This window comes from Protopterus annectens, chromosome 9.part0 (assembly GCF_019279795.1).
Source record: "Protopterus annectens isolate FY-2018-M chromosome 9.part0, PAN1.0, whole genome shotgun sequence".
Classification (NCBI taxonomy): Eukaryota; Metazoa; Chordata; order Ceratodontiformes; family Protopteridae; genus Protopterus; species Protopterus annectens.
Genome location: NC_056743.1, coordinates 90,438,921 through 90,459,759, shown reverse-complemented (window position 1 = coordinate 90,459,759; position 20,839 = coordinate 90,438,921). Strand labels below are relative to the sequence as shown.

The 20,839-nt window shown below is 41.5% G+C and overlaps 2 protein-coding genes across 5 annotated transcripts in view; both read right to left on the bottom strand.

Annotated features, from left to right (window-relative positions):
• Window positions 1-11,362, bottom strand: part of LOC122811054 (vomeronasal type-2 receptor 26-like) — a 46,596-nt gene extending 35,234 nt beyond the window's left edge. Inside the window, exon 1 of the mRNA XM_044082603.1 lies at window positions 11,211-11,362. The gene's annotated coding sequence lies outside the window, so the exon portion shown is untranslated. The remainder of the gene's footprint in view (window positions 1-11,210) is intronic.
• ANO5 (anoctamin 5) overlaps window positions 1-20,839 on the bottom strand; it is a 1,890,652-nt gene that overhangs the window by 623,847 nt on the left and 1,245,966 nt on the right. The gene's annotated exons all lie outside the window — the stretch shown is intronic.

The following is a 20,839-nucleotide window of genomic DNA, read 5'->3' as shown; positions in this document are numbered from 1 at the left end:
AACCTGGTTCAAAACTGCAGAGAGCACCCCAGTCATACCAGGTTACTCACTCATACATTCAGACCCCAAACCATGGGCAGCAAAGCAAAAGGAGGTGGAGTTGCAATATATATATATATATATATATATATATATATACACACACACACACACACACACACACACACACACACACACACACACACACACACACACACACACACACACACCTCCAGGCTGGTCAAACAAAATGATGCACAGGAAACACTCCAGGTGCAGTTAACAATTGGCAAGACCCCTATTTAAATCATCACTAGCTATAGGCCTCCAACTTTGACTCAAGATGCCTACTCCATCTATCTGGACTTTTTCAAATCTATCAGGATTCAACCCTTTACCCTTATCATGGGTGACATTAACTATCCAACCATAGATTGGAAGAAATACTCATGCCAAAACACAAATGTCCAGAGATTCCTTGACTTCATCAATACAAATGCTGCTTTGGACTAGTTGGACAACACCCCCACAAGAGGTGAAAATATCTTGGACTTGGTATTAACCAGCATGCGTAACCACTGCAGTGTCCCTACAGTGTCATCATCCCTGGTAAGATCCGACCATAAAGTGGTCACTTTCAAAGTCATCATCTCCTCCGATCTCCACAGCTAGGGGTTAAACAAAAAAAAATTTCCAAAGCTGATTACAACCTCCTGAGGGAAGGTATAAATAGCTTCACAGCCCCTCCCCCTCCATAAGAACTGGCACATATGTTCAAACCTACACCAAAGTACTATATGAGCATTTATATGGCTGCATGGAATCAGGAATACCCGTCATGAAGAAATCATCCACCTTAAGGAAGAGTAAACCTGTCTGGTGTACATCTGCAATAAATAAACTTTATAATAAAAGGAAAAAATTGCTGTCCAGGACCAAGAAAGAGCAGGTGCCTAATTGAGAGCAATCTCCCCTTAGCCTGAGCAAGCAAATAAGAGCACTAGTGAAATCCTCCAAAGAAAACTGAGTGCAAACTGACCACCTCTCATAATGACAATCATAAGGCCTTCTTCACATATGTCTGCAATCTCAAGGGAAGCACCCAGATCTGCTCAGAACTGGTAGTCAAGGATAGCACATACATAATTGCTGTAAATATAGCCAACCTGCTGGCAGACAGGTGAAAATGTCACCCCTCTGTCCCCCCATCAATAAAACAGGACATCCCTGGTACCTCCCTCCCTCCCATTATCTCTAGGGAACAAGTCATCACTACCCTCTCAAAGGCAAAAAATACAGCCTCCATGGGACCTAATAACTTCAAGGCTGCATCCTACATAAACTCAGGCAGGAACCTGCAGCACCATTAGGCACCCTATTCAACCAAAGCCTGAGTACTAGATTTGTCCCAGCCAAGTTGAGGACAGCCACTGTCATCCCTTTGCACAAAGGTGGAGTGTGGAAGTTATAGACCCATCAGCCTACCTAGCCTGATCTGCAGGGCCATGGAACAGATTATCATGGACCTCATTAACAAGGACATTGACAACCTCCAGACACACTATCCCACACAGTTTGGTTTAGTCAAGGGGAAGTCATGTCTGTTAAATTTGGTCGACTTCTTAGAGACAATTACCAAGGCCATGGACAAGGGAAAGATGGTGCACACCGCCTACCTTGACCTGGTCAAAGCCTTCAATACTATTCCCCACTCAGGTATAACAGATAAACTCTCTCAACTAGGCATCAATCCATATGTTACCAGATGGGTAGCAAACTGGCTCACTGATAGAACCCATGTAGTCAAAATAGGGGAAACCACGTCAAGTAGTAGACCCGTAATGAGCGGTGTACCCCAGGGATCGATCTTGGGGCATCTGCTGTTTGGCATATACTTTTCTGAGGTGCAGCCCAAATCCAGTGGACCATGGCTGACCAAGTTTGCAGATGACTGCTAGCTGGGTGCTTTAATCAATTCCCCTCAAGATGGGGACATCCTTCAAGAGGGTCTCACCCAAAGAAATGACTGGTGCTAGAATCATAGCCTCAAACTGAATGCCAAAAAAAGCATCGTCATCCCCTTTGGGGAGAGTGAGGTCCCCACAAATTATCACATTGATAATAAGGTCCTAAGCACGCAATCAGTTATGAGGGACTTGGGCACTCGGGTTGATAGCAAACTGACTTTTAACTACCATATTGCCTCCGTTGTACGGAAAGATTTCTACATGGCCCACCTCATTAATAAGGATACCTCATATCGCCTACTTAGAGGTGATCTCTGCTTGACTTACAAAGCCATGTCTGACCCAGTTCTGCTAGAAATGCTACATCTAAAGAAATCTCAATCCCTCCTCACCACACGCTCCAGAGACCTCAACCTCATTACCACAATCAACAGAACGTGCTGGAGGGACAGGTTCATAACCCAGAGACTGCCCATGCTATGGAATAGACTTCCCATACATGTCAAACAGAGAACCTTACTGGCCCTCTTCAAGAGAAATCTTGATGAGTGGACGGGAAAAAAAATTTACCCTGGTGATCACTCCTGTGGCTCTACTCGACATAGGCACTGGGAACTAATGTCGGGCGGCACAATGCCAGGGTAATCCTATGGGCTAGGCTTGTAAAGGCTCCAGGGCCATTAGCCTAGTACACACCTATGAACCTATGAGCCTATAACATCCCTGTATTCTTCCCTTATAAGACCCATTACTGAGTACAATGCCCCTTTCGGCATGTACTTCACAAAGCACATGCAGCAGATGGAGAGACCACAGAGGTTCGTCACCAGGAAAATCCAGGGCCTCAAACATCTTCCCTACACAGAATGGGTAAAGGCCCTGTCCCTCTGCTCAGTCTCCTATAGACTCCTCAGAGGTGACCTCTGTCTGGCATACAAAGCAATCTTAGACCCTGCCTTGATGGGACTGCTGCATATCTACAAGTCAAGCTCCATTTGAGTAACCTGCACAGGCGACCTCAACTTGGTCTGTGACATCAATAGGATTTGTTGGCAGGACAGATTTATGTCCCAGAGACTCCCCCATCTGTGGAATAGACTCCCTGTCCACGTCAAGCAGAGTACCTCATTAACCCTTTTTAAGCACAAATTGGATAACTGGATGGGGAACAGAAAATACACCCCTGGGATTCCACCTATGTCCCTGCTGGACAGTAGCATAGGGTGATGACTTGTTGGAACATGGGGTAAATTCCTGGCTAGGCTTGTAAGGGCCTCAGGGCCAATAGCTTAGTAACTTCCTATGATCCTATGAAAACCACTCAGTGAAACCCTTTCAGGCTTTCCTGCTGCTCTTTGGGCAACTTGGTTGCTCACTGCTGCACTGCAGGCAGCTCAGCTAAGCACTGCCAAGCATCGCCCCACTTTCTTCACTAATCCTATATAGTCTTAAGTACCCTTGCTAATCAGAGAGCAGTGGCTGATCTCTTGCACTTTCATAAACCAGGAATTACCTACTGCTATGGACAGCCAGTTCACTAACATTTCTACAGTCAGCCTGATTGATATGGGCATCCTGAGGCAATGTAGTAAATGTCTCATGTATATTGAAAACCACCTGCTTCTAAAGCAAACAAATGCAGTATGTGAAAGATGCCACTATACCATGAAATCTGAATCAGTCATCTCACGTAACAATAAACAAGACTTCAGAAAGATTGTCATTTCACTTGCTTTTCCTCTTATACAAGATAAAGTCATGACACATAAACCCACATACGCGGAGGTGCTCACCAAGAGCTTATCAAAACACCATAAATGCAGACAAGCCTCACATAGTGATACATGAACCACATCCACCAGCACATGTAACAACACATATAACGGTGTCTCAGATATCAAGCCCTTAAGGCAAAACACTTCTAAAACAAATTTCCAAGTCATAGGTGACTCAATAGTGAGACACACAGATGTCCCTCTCACCAGGCTGGACAACGGTCATGGTCAGCTGCCTGTTAGGTGCCAGGAACCGCCAAGTCATGCACGCACTCGAGTCTTTCAGCAGCAATCACCATTATGACTCTGTCATACTACATGTTGGAGTGAATGACTTGAGATGTACCTCTCTGGACTATATGAAACGAGACATGATAGAACTCTCAGATTATGTGTGCCAGACAGGTATGTCCCTAGCCCTAAATAGCATTCTACCTTCACTTAGGATGATGCAACAGTATAGACAAAAAAAATGATTGATTTTAACAACTGGCTTAGCTTCTTGTGTCACTCCAAGGGGATCCAATATCTGTTAGCCTGGGAAGACATGGTCGACAGACCTTGATGCTTTACCAGAGATGACCTTCACCTGTCTCCTCAAGGATTTAGCATATTGGTAAAGACCCTTGGCTCCCCCATACAGCCTTTTTAGGCTATGTCAGAACAGCAAAAAAGACATAAAAAAATACTCTAGACACAAACTCAAGGTCATGCTGCTTAATGCTTGGAGCCTAAACAGTAAGCTGCACCTCCAGGAAACACTCTTCACTTTGGAAGATGTTGACATCTGTGCATTCACTGAATCTTGGTTCAAGGCCATGAAGAGTACCTTGGCCATGCGGGGATACAATGTCTTGTCTTATACATGTTCAGACCCCAAAATGAGCATGAACAAACTGAAGGTGAAGGTGTATCCATTTTCATTAAATCCAAATACACCTCACAACTGGTGAAACAGTACGACTCTGTTGAGCTACTCCATGTCCAAATAACTATAGGCAAAACACCCTACCCCTTCATAGCTAGCTACAGGTCCCCCACCATGAACCAGGAGAAACACACTGCCTACCTGGACTTGCTTGAATTGCTCAGTATACAGCCAAACACCTTGGTCATGGGAGACTTCAACTACCCATCCACTGATTGGGCAGCTTACATGAGCACAAACATGACTGCACTGAGGTTCCTGGACTTTGTTAACTCAAATGTACTGTAACAGTTACTCTGCACTCCAACAAGGGTCTCAAATATCCTAGATCTAGTACTAACCAACATGGGGGGGGGGGCTACTGCACTACCCCCAGTGTGCTGCCTCCCTAGATAAGTCAGACCATAAATCTGTCTCGTTTGAAGTAAAAGATCAGACCTGACACCCTCACAGGAGCAAAAAAAAAAAAAACATTTCCCCAAAGTAAACTATCGCCTCCTAAGCGATGTTATATACATTTTCAAAGCCCCTGCTAATACAGGCAACAATTACTCCTATGCAGAGAAGTACACAAATGCCCTATATAGCCACTTAAGAAAATGTATTGACTCAGCTGTACTTGACAGGACTAAAACCGAGTCCTCTTGCAAAAACAAACCATCCTGGTGGACTGTAAGTATAAATAAGTTATATAACAAAAGAAAGAAACTGATGTCTAAGAACAAGAAGAAACATACCTTAAACAAGCAAATCAGAAACCTTGTAAAGTCATCTAAAGTAAATTATGAGACTAGACTGGCAACCCTACAATCATAATGCATTCTTTAGCTACATCCGAATCTCCAAAGGGAATACCCAGCTGTGTGCCGTACCTATAGAGGGTGGCACCGGAAGAAATCACCAACCTGCTGGATGACAGATATGGTGACAATTTCACCCCCCCCCTGTCTCCACCAGCCATATCCCATAACATTCCTGACATCTGTCTTTTACCATTTATCTCCAAAGAATAGGTTATTCAAGCAATCTCTAAGGCCAAAAATACGGCCTCTATGGGACCAGACAACATCCCAGTCTGCATATTAAGCAACCTAAAACAAGACCTAGTGGAGCCACTTAGCTGTGTCTTTAACCCCAACCTGAGCACTGGTTTTGTGCCAGAGGAGTGGAGAGCAGCAACAGCATTCCCTTTGCACAAAGGGGATCCACCAATAAACCCTGGGAACTCTAGACCCATTGGCCTGACCAGCCCTATCTGCAAAGCCATGGAATGAATCATCATAGACCTTATCAACCAGGACATAGGCAACCTTCAAAATCTTGAACCAACCCAGTTTGGTTTTGTCAGGGGAAGATCTTGCTTATTAAACCTGTTGAACTTCTTTGAGAAAGTCACTAAAGCCCTGGATGAAGGTAAAGCAGTACACACCACCTATCTTGATTTAGACAAGGTGTTTGACACAATTCCCCCAATCAGAGATCATTGAGAAACGCTCCCAGCTGGATATCAACCCATTTGTCACTAGATGGGTAGCAAACTGGCTCACAGATAGGACGCACACTGTTAAAGTTGGTGAATTCACCTCCGCCAGTAGACTGGTTACCAGTGGTGTACCACAAGGATCTGTACTGGGCCCTCTACTGCTTGGAATTTATTTTTCTCAAGTCCAGTCAAAAGTTGATGGCCTGTGGCTTACTAACTTTGCAGACGACTGTAAACTGGGAACAATCATAAAGTCTCTCAATGACATTGTCAAATTACAGAAGGGACTGACACATACAAGCGACTGATGCCAATGCCATGGACTGAAACTAAATGCAAAAAAATGCCTCTTTATCCTCTTTGGCACAGAAGTAGCCCCTGCTAGTTACAATATAGATAGCACCCCCATAAGCTCAAACACAGTGGTGCATGACTTGGGAACGCAGGTTGATAGCAATCTAAACCTCAATCACCACATGCCCACAGTAGCGAAGAAAGCCTTCTACACTGCCCATATTATAAATAAGGGCATTGCATCCAAGACCAAGAAGGTCATTACTCTGCTGTACTTAGCCTTTATCAGACAACTGATTAAGTACAATGCTCCCTTTTGTATGTACCTCACCAGACACCTGCAGCAGCTGGAGAGACCACAGAGGTTTCTAACCAAGAGAATTCAGGGCCTCCAAGACATGATCTACATGGAAAGACTGAAATCCCTGTCACTGTACTGTGCATCGTACACGCTGCTGAGAGATGACCTGTACTTGGCTTACAGAGCAATAGCTGAACCTGCCCTAATGGAAATGCTGCACATCCGCAAATCAAATGGGACAAGAATCATTCGCTCCAGAGATCTCAACCTGGCCTGCAGCACTAATAAAACTTGTGCAAGAGACAGATACGTCTCCCAGATATTGATGCTTCTTTGTACTAAGCTCCTAATTCATGTGAAGAAGAGCTCTTCAGTGACCCTATTTAAGTGCAACCTTGACAATTGGATGGGAAACCGCAAATTCACCCCAGGGGTGGCACCTATGGCCCTCATAGACAGGGCCACTCATGCTTATCATAGAATTGCACTGTATACAATGACCATCCAACTAAGGTCATCTAGGGTATTAAGGTTTTTTTTACATGGTTAGGGTTGTCAAGGCCCTAGGGCCATTAGCTTAGTAACTTCTTATGAATCCATGAACATATGTCCAATGCTGTAAGGTCTGCCTTCTTGTAAGTGAGTCTGATGATGTCTGTTCAGTCTGTGGCTAATTTTTTGGACAAGGGTGTGGAAATCTGGTCTATGCCTTAAATATGGTATGTATGTATGCAAACTACGAGATGAAAATCAAAATGCTGTTGGCCAAGTTCTTCTTCCCACATTGTGAAGTATATGCAGCATATTCTGCTCTATGGTATGTTTGCATTTGTGTGTGCGTATATATTTGAAAACTTACATGCTTTAAATGTCAGTTATGGCACAAAATAGCTCCTAGATTTCTTACCTTGTGAACTTTTTGTCAACGTAGTATTAAAAAGGTGCACTAACAAAACGGCACTAGTGTGGTACCCCGTTGAAATGTAGGGGCTCACAGGGCCGAGGCAAGGAATGCCAAAAATAAAGAATGGAAATACAGGAGAGAGAATTTTGAATGTCACTTGTCACATTTAAACTTGGTTTTGAAGAGGAATAAGCCTCCCCTCACCCCTCAATGTGGGGGGGGGGGGAGCCCACCACACCCTTCAAATGTATATAAACCAACTCTGAGACTGCCATACCAAAGAGAAAAAGGAATATTCCAAGAAATGTCAGTCTCAAAGTTTGTGTGTATAAATTCAGATTTTTAGTCATTCAGTCTCCACATTCTAGGACTCAGCATTCGAAGTGGTTACTAACTAGTACACAATATTGCACTGATAGCCACCTGCGAAATGTAATGTTTTCCCTTAGCCTTTGACTAAAAGTAATATAGTCCATAATGCTTGTATCATTCTATAAACTATGATCCATCCATCCACAAACCTTTTTTCCCATTTTTGCACATGGGGTCAAAATGTCACTTCAACACTGATCATCATCTAGAGCCAGTTTTTAGATTGCCAGGTGGCTAGCCCCACCTTGATTTTTCTTCCACACACACACTTACACTTGTGGTCAACTTAGAGTGTCCAGTTCACCTACCTTGGAGTGTGGGGGGAAACCAGTGCACCCAGAGATAACCCACATGAACACGGAGGACATGCAGACTCTGCACAGAAGGCACCCCAGACATAAATCAAACTGGGGAACCTCTTGCTGTGAGGCGACAATGTTATCCATAAACTATAACTCACTCTGAAATTCCAAATTTTCAGTCTCTGAAACAATGAATGACTAAGAAAAACAATATGCCATTTCAGATATTCTGGCATTGTACCCTTTTAATTGTGAGGATTTGAACAGTAATATGACATGTTAAAAGACAGTATAGCAGTACACATGAAAATATTGTATACATAAAATAACATTTTTGAAGTTTTCTGTATGCACACTACTGAGAGGTAAGCCATGTCATTTTTAGGAACTAATGAGCTTGTTGACTTAGAAATGGTGATATATCTGCAGTCCAGAGAGCTACAGCTAGCTATCTGTCAGGCATACTAATGTGTGCTATAAATTCCTAACGAGCGAAAGCTGAGGAGAAAAAGAATCTAAATCAGTCTAAATCTAAACACAAAAAAGGATACACCGAGTGTTCCCTTTGTATTATTCTGGAACTTCAGAAACACCGAAAGAAAAAAAATAATAAATATTGTTGCATCAAAATAAATTGAACTTATTCCAGCCAGAGAGATGTTATAAACAAATCATAAACTTTGCATTTTATGCAAAAAAAAAAAAAAAAAACATTTTTTTTCTGCTAATAAATACAGGTACAAAACAAAAATGTATATGAATGTATATGCTGATGTTTGTAAGAGTGTCACATAGCTTTTTATTCAGCAGTGCGTCCATGCAGATAAGTAACTATACAAAAGGCATTCACTGTTAAGTGCTTCAGAAGTTGAAAGTAGGCAGTCTGAGTTTGTACAATTAGTGCAGGTTGAATTTTGTTGTAATGTCAAAACGGATCTATCAAAAGTTTCAGTCTAGAGGTAGAATAGCGGTAGCATTATGTGTGTGTGAGGGCGGGAGGGTGTTCGCTGTTCAGAGTTAGAGTAAAGGCAAGGTTAGGGGGTACATTTAATTGAGTTTAAATATTTTGGTGGGTGTGAGAGTGCAGGTTAGAATTAGAGTAAGGGCTAGGTTAGGAGATATAGCTTTGTGCGTGGTGATAGCTATAGGAAGAGTGTCGGAGTGTCTTGTTTAGTGGCAGTGTTAGGGAAAAATTTTTTTTTTGGTGATATAAGGTGTAGGGTTAGGGTGGTGGATGGGGGAAAGGTTAGGGTTAGCACATATTGGTAAGCTGTGGCAGGGGGCAGTACTAATGCCTGTCTCTACAGAGAATCTGTGAAGAAGTTTCTGGGAAGCTGAATGTGTAAGGAGGCCTCTCCCTGGATCTTGAAGAATATTACTGTTGCTCATATGCTATCCTGTATGTTGTTGCTGTCATTCGGCCTTTCCCGGTTAGGGGTCGCCACAGCGGAACTCCGGTCTGCTAATGGTTGGCAGTAGATTTTTACGTGCCGAGTTGCCAGCCCTGACGCACAACCTTCAACGAAGGTACGCCCATTCACGCATGTCTCCATATAGAAGACGCTTTAGCAGAGAATCGGACAGGACAGCGTCTTACTGTGAGGCGACTACGCTACCGCTGCGCAGAACCACTGATAAGTTTTCAAGTTCTAGAAGGAAAAAATGAAAGTAATGATGTGTCGACTGATAATTTGTATGCTGGCTTTGTGAAAAGTCACCGTATGCACGTTAGAATGCTGGGTACTTTTCCGTTATCGGGGCAACACGTTAAAAGTGTCAATTGCCGTCCCGAGCTCCGAACGAGCGGGAAATATGACACGGTTGTCCAAGAGACACATTGAGTAGATGAAGAAATTAATAAAAAAATAGCTGTGCTGTTATCTGTTGCGATTTAATAGCAATGCAGACTGTATTTTACTGTTAACGTACTGACATTTATTAGTGGCACGTGCAACAAGTGCTGCTTTGAAAAACAGAAAGACCGGAGTAACTTAGCGTAACCCCAGAGTCAATGGCTAGTAAGGTGTAACTAAGCTTAATTAGTGTACTTAAATGAGAACTTTTGTCTGAGCAAGGCTTGGGGGCATTATTACTCAAATCGTGCTCACGACTGTTTCAACAACGGTTTACAATATGGAAGCTCAGCAAAATATGCTTGTGTTAGACATGCATCACTAAAATGTAGGCCTTTCTAATAATTACAAGGGTAGAAAGTAGTGTTTCTCTTTCGTATTTGTATTCGGCCAACATACTTTTCCCTTTTCTCTGATTTTGACACACATTTCCGCTTTGTTCCTCTTAATCGTTCCTAAAATTGATTACTTTTGGAAAGTGAATTAGACGTAATAAATAATGGCACCACTTACTTATATAATTCTTTTACTTCAGACAATACATATTGATCAACATGATCTTATTCTGTTAACAGTGCTAACATTTTAAAGTGTCCCTGATTATTTTTGGATTTGTCTCAGATTCTGTTGAAATGCGTCCCTATTTAGTTTACTGTAGATTTTTTTAAGTGAAAGTGGGTGATAGGAAACAATATTATTAAGTACGTACGAGAACAAACTATACATTTCTGATACACCCCTTGAAGTCTGTACATTTTTTCATGAATTGGATTACAGCTGAACGATCGCGTTGTTCTGGTTATTCTCCTTTTTCACTCCTACTTATAAATAAACCTTCATTTTTGAAACCGTAAAGCTGGGTAACAGGCTGTGTTGTTTCTAGAAAAACTAGATTGGTTCTGTGTACTGTGTATTTTCTAAAAATAATTCAATTGACATGAATGGGAAAACATTTGCATTCTTACCTACAAAACTGCTATTACACATTTTACCACCTGGTGGCATCTGTGCAACCTAAATTAATGCTTCAAATGTATCAAAACAATTCGTACCTTTCACTGAGTGTCTACATTTTTTGCAGAATGTCCAGATATTCCGTCATATTTTTGGACAGTTGGTTCCTTATATAATTTGTGGTTTTCTGGCAAATGACATATATTTGAGTTTCAGACTTCATACCTCCAGGAAATACGTGTTAAGACAAAACCTGGTATTCTAACAACTGCCTAAATTTATCTACCCCTGATGTTGGGTCTTTGTAACCCCCATTATGTTTGGCTTTGTCCAGACTTCTTGCACTTAGAAGTTGAGAGGTGCGTATTTCATGCCTATGAATCTAAACATTTCTCTTGTTGGTCTCATTTTCAGTGTCATCGCCTCTTTTTAATATATATCTTGTCAGTGCCTACAAAAATATTCTCTCTTTTTTACCAAGACATTATTTAAAACACTTGAGCCCCTCTGCCTTGTAATAGCACTAAAATATTATGTTATCTTAATTTTAAAGTGTCTATTCCTACAGAAAAATGATTGCATGTAGACACCACTGCAAATATAACATGCTCCAGCTGGCAGTAAATGAAATGTGAAATCACAAATTTCTTATCCAAAAGGTCCATCTTTGCTGTCTTTATGTGTTTATCATACTGACAAGCAATAATGTAGGCACTTTTACAGCATTCCTTGAGAAGTACTATATTATTTCATTTACATTTATTAAGATATTTGACTCCCATTTGTATATGTGACCGTGATATTTTCCGTTATAGCCTCTTTCTTGCCACAGTCCTGTTTGCTCTACCGTTCAGTGAAGAAGCAGTCCACTTCCTTAGTCATGATCTCACCCCCCCAGTCCTTCAGTTTCCCTAGCTACCAAGTCAAAACTCTTGCAAAAGTCCAAGAAGTCCATAGCTGTGGGTACTCAACTCTAAAATGTTTCTGCAATCAGTTCATAAATCTGGATCAGGTTTGACTAACAGCTCCTCACAGGAACAAACCCACATTAGTGCTATATTAGAGACTGTTCATAGGTTAGTACTAGGCTAACTGCCCTTGCGAGCCATTGTAAGCCTAGCCAATTATCCCTTGTGAGAATCGAACCCTGCACCTTGTGTTTGTAAGGCAAATACCTTAACCATTAGGCCACCCTTGACTTCTAGAACTACAACTCTGTCTTCCCACTGGATTTTTTCTAGTATGACTTTCTCTGAAAGTGTGGTTATGCTAATAGTCTAGTAGTTAACAGTTTTGTTTCTGCCTCCTATACAAGGGGACCATGCATTCTGCCCACCATTCCTCCGTCACTTTTATACAGGATACTGATTTGTTATGTATCTTCAACAGTGGATCAGCCAGTACACCAGACTGTCTTAGTAATACCCTTGGAAGTATCCCGTCTAGTCCTTGTACTTTATTATCCCAAATGACAACTTTCTTCTCCATACCTGCACTCCTGACTATCATGTAACACATGGAGCTGGTGTGCTGCATCATAGCATGAGCACGTGCATGCATTTTATTGCTATGATGAACATTCATGCACCTGTAAGACCAGGTGCCTACCTACTGATACACTCCCTAACTCTTTTGCTCTATATAAGCAGAAAATCTTTGTTCTCCTTCTTGACCTTTTCTGCTAAGTCCTTGGTATTTATCCACTGCATTCCTCTGTTTGCCTTTATTATTATTGTTGTTTATTCATATAGTCGAGTTCATATCTTTTTGACTTCAAGGACCTTTGCAAACCAGCTCTGATTAATAGCTACTTCTATAACCTTTGCAAAATCATATTCATTACTTCTGTAATGCTGTCTGATTGTCTTAGAGAATCTGCCACTACCAACAATTTATATATCACATAAATGATCGTCTGTATAATTAAACAAATTTTTTATTTTTTTTTAAAAGAAAAAGCAATTAAAGGATTACTTTATCATTAATCTTTGGATAACAGCATGCGTTTAATTTCAGCTGCCACAGATATTCTTTCCAGTCCAGCTCATCTCCAGCATCAAAATTTTGTATTAACATTACTAACACAATCTACCACTGAAAATAAAAACATTTTCTTGTTTCCGCAACTTAAAGCACATCTAGCCAGTACATTTTCCATATCACCTATTGCTAAGGAATGGATATGTTCATAAATCCTGTGGTATAATTCCCTTGTTGTTTTTCCAATATAAAAAGCTGATCATAATGTATAGCAGGCAACATACACCACAAATCTACATTTACAGTCAAATCTGCCAGGAGTCTTTAATTTGAAATGTATTAGATTTATATATTACTAGCAACATTAATATATCTACCGTAGTTATAATCCAGGTATTTAAATGTACCACTAGGGGTGGTATTCACTGTGACAGCCTGTCTACTTAAACTCTTTTGAGCAATACCTTTTAAATTTGTGCCTGTCTTTTTAACAAAAAGTGGTGCTTCCCCTATCTTGTAGAAGGTATCGGAAAACCAGTCAAAAATGTTTCAGTTTTCATAAATAATTCTTTTAATACTTCCTTCATCTATTGAGCATTTAACAAGCATCCCTTAAGGTATATTTATTAGAAAATGAATTTCTTTCTTCTACATTTACAACAGGTGACAAGTCTACATGGCTTAAAAGATGTTCTTTTGCTTCTCACCTCACTTGTGACTTCACTCACCAAATTCTCAAGATAGCCTCTATTAGTAAATCTATTAGCTAATAACTAGCATTCCTTTTGAAAATATTGCTCATCATAACTGCTATCGCATTTCGGGAATAAATGTTCCTTCTCCCATGTCTTTGGAAATCTTACCCTTAGATTAGTTTTGCAGTAACCTGGTGTTTTTTTTTTCCATTTTCAAGACTCATTATCCTCTTGGTGACTTTAGTCTTCAGTTACAAAAACTCATAGGTTCATAGGTGTTTACTAGGCTAGTGACCACAAGGGCATCTTTAAGCCTAGCCATGCATCCCAAATCTCTGACAAGTCCTGATACCCTTGCTAAGTGTAAGCATGGGCCTGGGAGATGAACCATTTACAGGTTACCTGTTTGCATCAGAGACATAGGAGCCAAACCAGGGATTAATTTCCAGTTTCCCATCCAATTGTCCAAGTTGCACTTGAATTGGATTAGGGAGAAACTCTGCTTCACATGGATGGTGAGCCTGTTCCATAGACGGGGTAGTCTTTGGGATACAAATCTCTCCAGCAGGTCCTACTTATATCACAGGCAAAGTTAAAGTATTTAGAATGGGTAAAACTCTCTTCTATGATCCCAAAATGTTTGTATTTTGCTTTATTTTCCGGCTCATTCCATAACCCCTACTGTCTGTAACCTTCTTTTCTTTAGTTCCACCACCCCAGACCTTCTCACTGTCTGCACTGCTTTTAATCACTGTGACACTTGTGATCCCTTTCTGGCCCCTTATATACTCTTACTGTAAGCTCCCATAGGTTCATAGGTAGGTACTAGGCTATCAGCCCAAGGGCCTACGTAAGCCTAGCCAACAAGGTTCCCTGGCTTACGCCACCCAAGAAAGTTATTTTCCTGTGCCACTGTCGAGCAGAGACACAGAAGTGATCTCTGGGGTGTATTTCCTATTTCCCAACCACTCATCAAGATTTTTCTTGAAGAGTGGTAATGAAGAACTTTGTTTGACATAGATGGGTAGCCTGTTCCAGAGTATAGGAAGTCTCTGGGACAGGAATGTATCCCTCCAGCATGTCCTGTTTATTGTGGTGACAAGGTTTAGGTCTCTAGAGTGTGTAGCTTGGAGGGATTGGGATTTCTTTAGGTGTAGCATGTCCAACAGCTGTGGGTTTGACATAGCTTTATATGTTAGGCAGGGATCACCTCGGAGTAGGCAATATGCTACAGAGTAAAGCTGGAGTTTTTTGAGGCGGTCAGTGTAGGGCATTTGTTTGAGGACAGTAAACCTCTTTGAGAGGTACTTCTGTGGCCTTTCCAGCTGCTGCAGATGTCTTGTGAGGTACATTCCAAAAGGGGCATTGTACTCTATAATGGGTCTAATGAGTGTCGAGTAGAGGGGAACATTGACCTCTTTTTTCCTGGATGAGAACCCTTTTATGATGAGGTGTGCCACATAGAAGGACTTTCTGACTACTGTGGCAATGTGACTATCAAAGGAGAGACTACTGTCCACCTCGGTCCCAGTGTTAAGTAGATTGCTGCCTATGTGGTAGTTCATGGGTACAGAGTTTTTACCAAAAAGTATGACACTGCACTTTTTGGCATTGAGCTTGAGGCCATGGCTCTGACACTAGGCATCTGTTTCAGTGAGGCCCTTCTTTAGGATGTCCACATCATTTGGGGACTCGACTATGGCTCCTAGTTTGCAGTCAACTGCAAACTTTGTTAGCCAGAGGCCTTCTGTGTTAGCCTGTACTTCAGAGAAGTAGATACCAAACAGGAGAGGTCCAAGGACGGAACCCTGTGGTACTCCACTTGTCACTGCTTTGAGGTCAGATTTGGAGTCTGCAACTTTTACAGTGTGGGTTCTGTCAGTGAGCCAGTTGGCAACCCATCTTGTGATATAGGGAATTATACCTAGTTTAGTGAGTTTAGCTATAATTACAGAATGGGGGATGGTGTCGAAAGCCTTGGCGATGTCAAGATAGGCTGTGTGAACCACCTTACCTTCATCTACGGCTTTGGTGACTGCCTCAAAGAAGTCAATCAGGTTCAGGAGGCATGATCTGCCTCTCTCCGCTGGTTTACTCTGTTCTGTCCTCTGCTTTGACCTCTTGCAATTCCATCTGGTTGAAAAGCTCTGCTTGTCCACTTCCTTCGTCCTTCCTTGATAGTCACTCCTGCAAGGTGATCCCTGACTATGTCACTACTTTATCACCTGCCTCTGCTGTCTGTACCTATCTCCCCACCTTGTTTTTCTTCTGGTTTCCCCTCTCTTCTGTGGTTACTTTCATATTTTCACCTTTTACCTTACTCCTTTGCCAACCCACTTAGATGAAATTGTTCCAACAACTTCTGCCCATGTTCTGCTATACTCTGCCTTTCTTCTGCTTGCCTTTTCCCCCACTTATTCCTGTCTACAGGGTTCATGTTGTCTCCTTTCAAGGCCCAGTCTGCCTTTCTCACCTAAATAGTTAGCCTGTTGCCATCTCTAGATCCCACATTCTCACTTGAAACTCCAACATTTAGCTGGAGACCCCAAATCTCCTGTCAAAACAAAGTTCCCTGAGAAAGACAGCTGACCTGTTCTGTTTATTCATTTATTTATGTATGTATATAATTAATGTTTGCTAACCAGGTAAGTGGACAGCCAGCTAACTAACCAGTTTTATAAGTACTCACAGAAGTAGCCCATCTGGTCATTATGCTTTATTATCCTTGTAGACAGCTAGCACTCTGATAATTTTCTTGTTTACCTCAGAGGTCTGACAACACTTTTCAGAAACACCTAAGCAATATATATACAGACAGAGCACAGACACAATGCATACATTTTAAATGATCAAAGTAAAACATCATACAAAGTTTTGTTCTGAACATCTGTGTTGTATTTTGAGGATCCAAGGACAATTATTGGCAGTCCGTATTCTGTTCTAGGAATTAAAGTGTTTATTGCTACGGATTGTCTGAGTTTGACACTTAGCAAGTTTGAAACATTATATGATATTTTGAGCTGAGATTGTACTTTGTGTGTTTGGTACTCAGTATGTTTGTAAAAACTGAGGTGCTGGTCATTTTTCAGGCCTGGACATTTTTGCTGTTTAACTTATAAGGGATTAGTAATAATGACAGTTTGTGAAGATTGTATTTTTTGTGGTATGTCAGATAATTTTACAGAATTTTCTTTTGAGTAATGACAGTAAAGTTATTGTTATGAAGCCAATTCCAGATAATAGTGAAGTCAATCTGAAGTTCAGTTTTAAGTTAAAATGGATTTTAATTGTCTTTTGTGAGGACAATGACATTTCCGTACATGATGCAATTGGCATGAGCGAGGTCATAAGGAAGATAATTTATGGAAAGGGGAAAGAGAAGATGGCCAAACACAGACTTTTGAGGAATACCTTTGCAAGTTGCAGATGTAGGTGTTATTTAATATGAGAAAGGTGAAGGTACAGTTGCAGAGATAGGTCTTAAACCCTTGGAGTACATCAGAAGAGAAACTTGTTTCTTTTAGTTTGAGAAGGAGAGAATGATCTGCAGTATCAGAGGTTTTTCTAAGATCAGGCGAAACAGCACCAGTTAGCTGGCCTTGCTTCATGTTAGACTAGATGTGGTCAATGAGTGAGCAGATTGATGCAAGGCTACTACAATTGAGTCGAAACCTATACTGTCTATTATTGGGGATGTCATATTTTGAGGTGTACCCTAGAATTTGGTCATAGATGATATTTTCAGGAATTTCTTTGAGGGTTGGAAACAGGTCAGAAGTTGTTAGAAGAGGAAGGGGTGTGGACTTTGGCTAAGGTAAGACTGATGTGTGTTTAAAACTATAGGGCAGGGTTAGATTAAATACATATGAAAGAGACTTATTGAGGAATTTGCTATGTAACCTAAATATGTTGGGGTGACAAGTATGGCAGAATGACTGACAGGAGCAATCAATGCTATCTAGATGTTTTTGTACTTCTGAGTTTGAATTAGTAGGGGGGATCATGTAAGGGGATTAGTAAATAAGTAGATTGCAGTTGTTATTTTGTTTTAGTTCTGAAATGAGTGAGGGGAATAGAGTTTGGAACCTGTTTTGGGAATGAGATTAGCAGATGAAAGATTTTTTTTTTTGGGGGGGGGTCCACAATTTCCTAGGGTGCAATAAAGTTGTATTTTGTAGTGCTCTGAAATACTTTTGCTTTAGCATGATTAGTTGTTGCTAGTGCATTTTTTAAGTCAACAGTATTTGCTATAATTTTCAAAGTTGGAAGGATCTGCTTTCCAGTTCGACCAAGATTTATCCTTGATGTTCATAAGGTGCCTAATTTTGTCAGCTATCCAGGGATCCCATTTTCTGATTTTTTTGATGGGGTATAGTCTACTTTATAAAAGATTATGAATGTTATAGAATGCAGAGAGAGAGACTGAGAGATGAAATTGCATCAGTGAAGTTGTAGAAGGAGGGACCTCTTAATGCCACTAATTTCTTCTAGAAGGTCACCAGCATAGTTGTCAGGGATGGTTCTAGTCTGAAAGATTTGTGGAGGGGGTTTTCCTACTTTTAAGGGATCAGGTAGTAAATATGGCACACTAGCCACTGAGGAAGTTAGGGAGAACTTGTAGTTATTGCAGGTTTTCTGGTATTCCTGTTAACATAATGTCAATGAGTGTCCTGTCTGAATTGGAATTACTGGTCCTCATCCCTTCAGTGACTGTTTAAAAGTGAATGAAGTAACTAATCTGTGTAGCTGTGCTTTATGGGAGGCTAGTCAATCCAGGTTTAGACACTCAGAAGTTTATCTAGCTTTGTATGTTGATAGAGGAGGTCTAAAGCATTATCAAGTAATGCCACGGAGAAAGTGGAATATAGACTGCAGCAATACATAGTTAAATACATCCATCCAGCAATATTTGAACTATCAACCATTTGGGTTCATAATTGTGAGTGAATCAGTTTTTGCGGTTAGAGTGGGAGACAAATTAGCATAATTTCTGATGAATGATATAGTGCTGTCCACCTTAATTCTGAGCACCTCCCCTATCTCTTCCCCCTTCATATCGAGCTGAAGTACTATATTCATCCTGTTCTGTTTTTGAATATTTCAAGCCCTTAGTTGTTGCAGTCCTATACATCATCAGATTGTGGGTGTACAGTTCTATCTAATTTATGCAAACCTCTGCTAGGTTCTCGTAAGTACCTGTTCATAGGTTCATAAGTGTGTACTAGGCTATTGGCTCTGGGGCCTTTACAAGCCTAACCCAAAGGACTACCCTGGCACCATGCCACCTGAGTTTAGTTTCCAGTGCCTCTGTTGAGTAAAGCCACTGGAGTGATCCCCGGGGTGGATTTTCTATTTCCCATCCATTCATCAAGATTCCTCTTGAAGAGGGCCAGTGAGGTGCTCTGCTTGAAATGTATGGGAATTCTATTCCATAGCATGGGCAGTCTCTGGGTTATGAACCTGTCTCTCCAACATGTTCAGTTGATTGTGATAATGAGGTTGGGGTCTGTGGAGCGTGAGGTGAGGAGGGATTGGGATTTCTTTAGATGTAGCATTTCTAACAGAAATGGGTCAGACATGATTTTGTAAGTCAAGCAGAGATCACCTCTAAGTAGGCGATATGAGACAGAGTATAGCTGGAGTTTTTTTAGTCTGTCCATATAGGACAAATATCTAAGGCCTAGGATCCTCTTTGTGAGGTGCTTTTACAGCCTCTCCAGTTGTTGCAGGTGTTTGGTGAGGTACATGCCAAATGGGGCATTGTACTCCATGATTAACCTAATGAGGGAAGAGTAGAGGGAGCCAATGGCCTCTTTCTTCCTGGATGCAAAACCCTTAGTAATGACATGTGCCACATTGAAGGAATTTCTGACCACAGTGGCAATGTGGTGGTCAAAAGAGAGGTTGCTGTCAACCTGTGTTCCCAGATCTCTTATAACAGCTTCTGTGTTCAGTGGACTACCATCAATGTGGTAATTCATGGGAACCAGGTTTTTCCCAAAGGGGATGACAACACATTTTTTGACATTGAATTTAAGGCCATGGTTCTGACACTAGTAGGTCTCAGTGAGGCCTTTCTGTAGGATGTCAACATCACTCAGGGAGTTAATAATAGCTTCCAACTTGCAATTGTTTGTGAACTTTGTCAACCAGATTCCCTTCGTGTTGGCCTGGACGTCAGAGAAGTAGATACCAAACAGGAGAGGACCCAGGACTGAACTCTGTGGGACTTCACTCATGACTGGTCAGCAGTCTGACTTGGAGTCAGCTACTTTCACACTGTGGGTTCTACCCGTGAGCCAGTTTGCAACCCACCTAGTGATACAGGGATTGATGCGTAGCTTAGTGAGTTTTTCTATGATTCCTGAGTAGGGATTTTTATCAAAGGCCTTGGCCAGATCAAGGTAGGCTGTATGAACCACCTTGCCTTCATCCACAGCTCTGGTAACTGACTCAAAGAAGTTGACCAAGTTGAGCAGGCATGATCTACCCTTCAAAGAAACAAACTGTGTGGGATCCAGAGTTTGGAGATTCCCTGTATCCTTCTTTATTAGGTCCATGATGATGGGTTCCATAGCTTTGCATATCAGACTCATCAGGCTAATGGGGCAATAGTTCCCAGGGTTTGTAGTCGCTCCTCCTTTGTGGAGAAGGATGACTGTAGCAGTGCACCATTCAGTAGGGAGAAATCCTGAGGTGAGGCTGCGATTGAACAGGGCACACAGGTGAGCTGCCAGTTCACTCTGTAGTTCATGTAGAACACAGCCAGAGATACTGTCAGGTCCCATAGAAGCTGTATTCTTGGCCTTGGACAGTACTGTTTTAACTTGTGCAGCAGTAATACTGGGTGCCTGGCAATCTACTGGCATTGTGAATGGTTCCTGGCGAGGGTAAAGTTGGCACTGAATCTGTTGGCCAGTATATTGGCAATATCTGTTGGCTCGGTATAGGAGGTACCATTGTGCAGTAGCTCAGAACAAATCTGGGTATTGCCGTGGAGATTCTTTACATAACTATAGAAGGCCTTGTGGTTGTCTTTACTATGTGCTGCA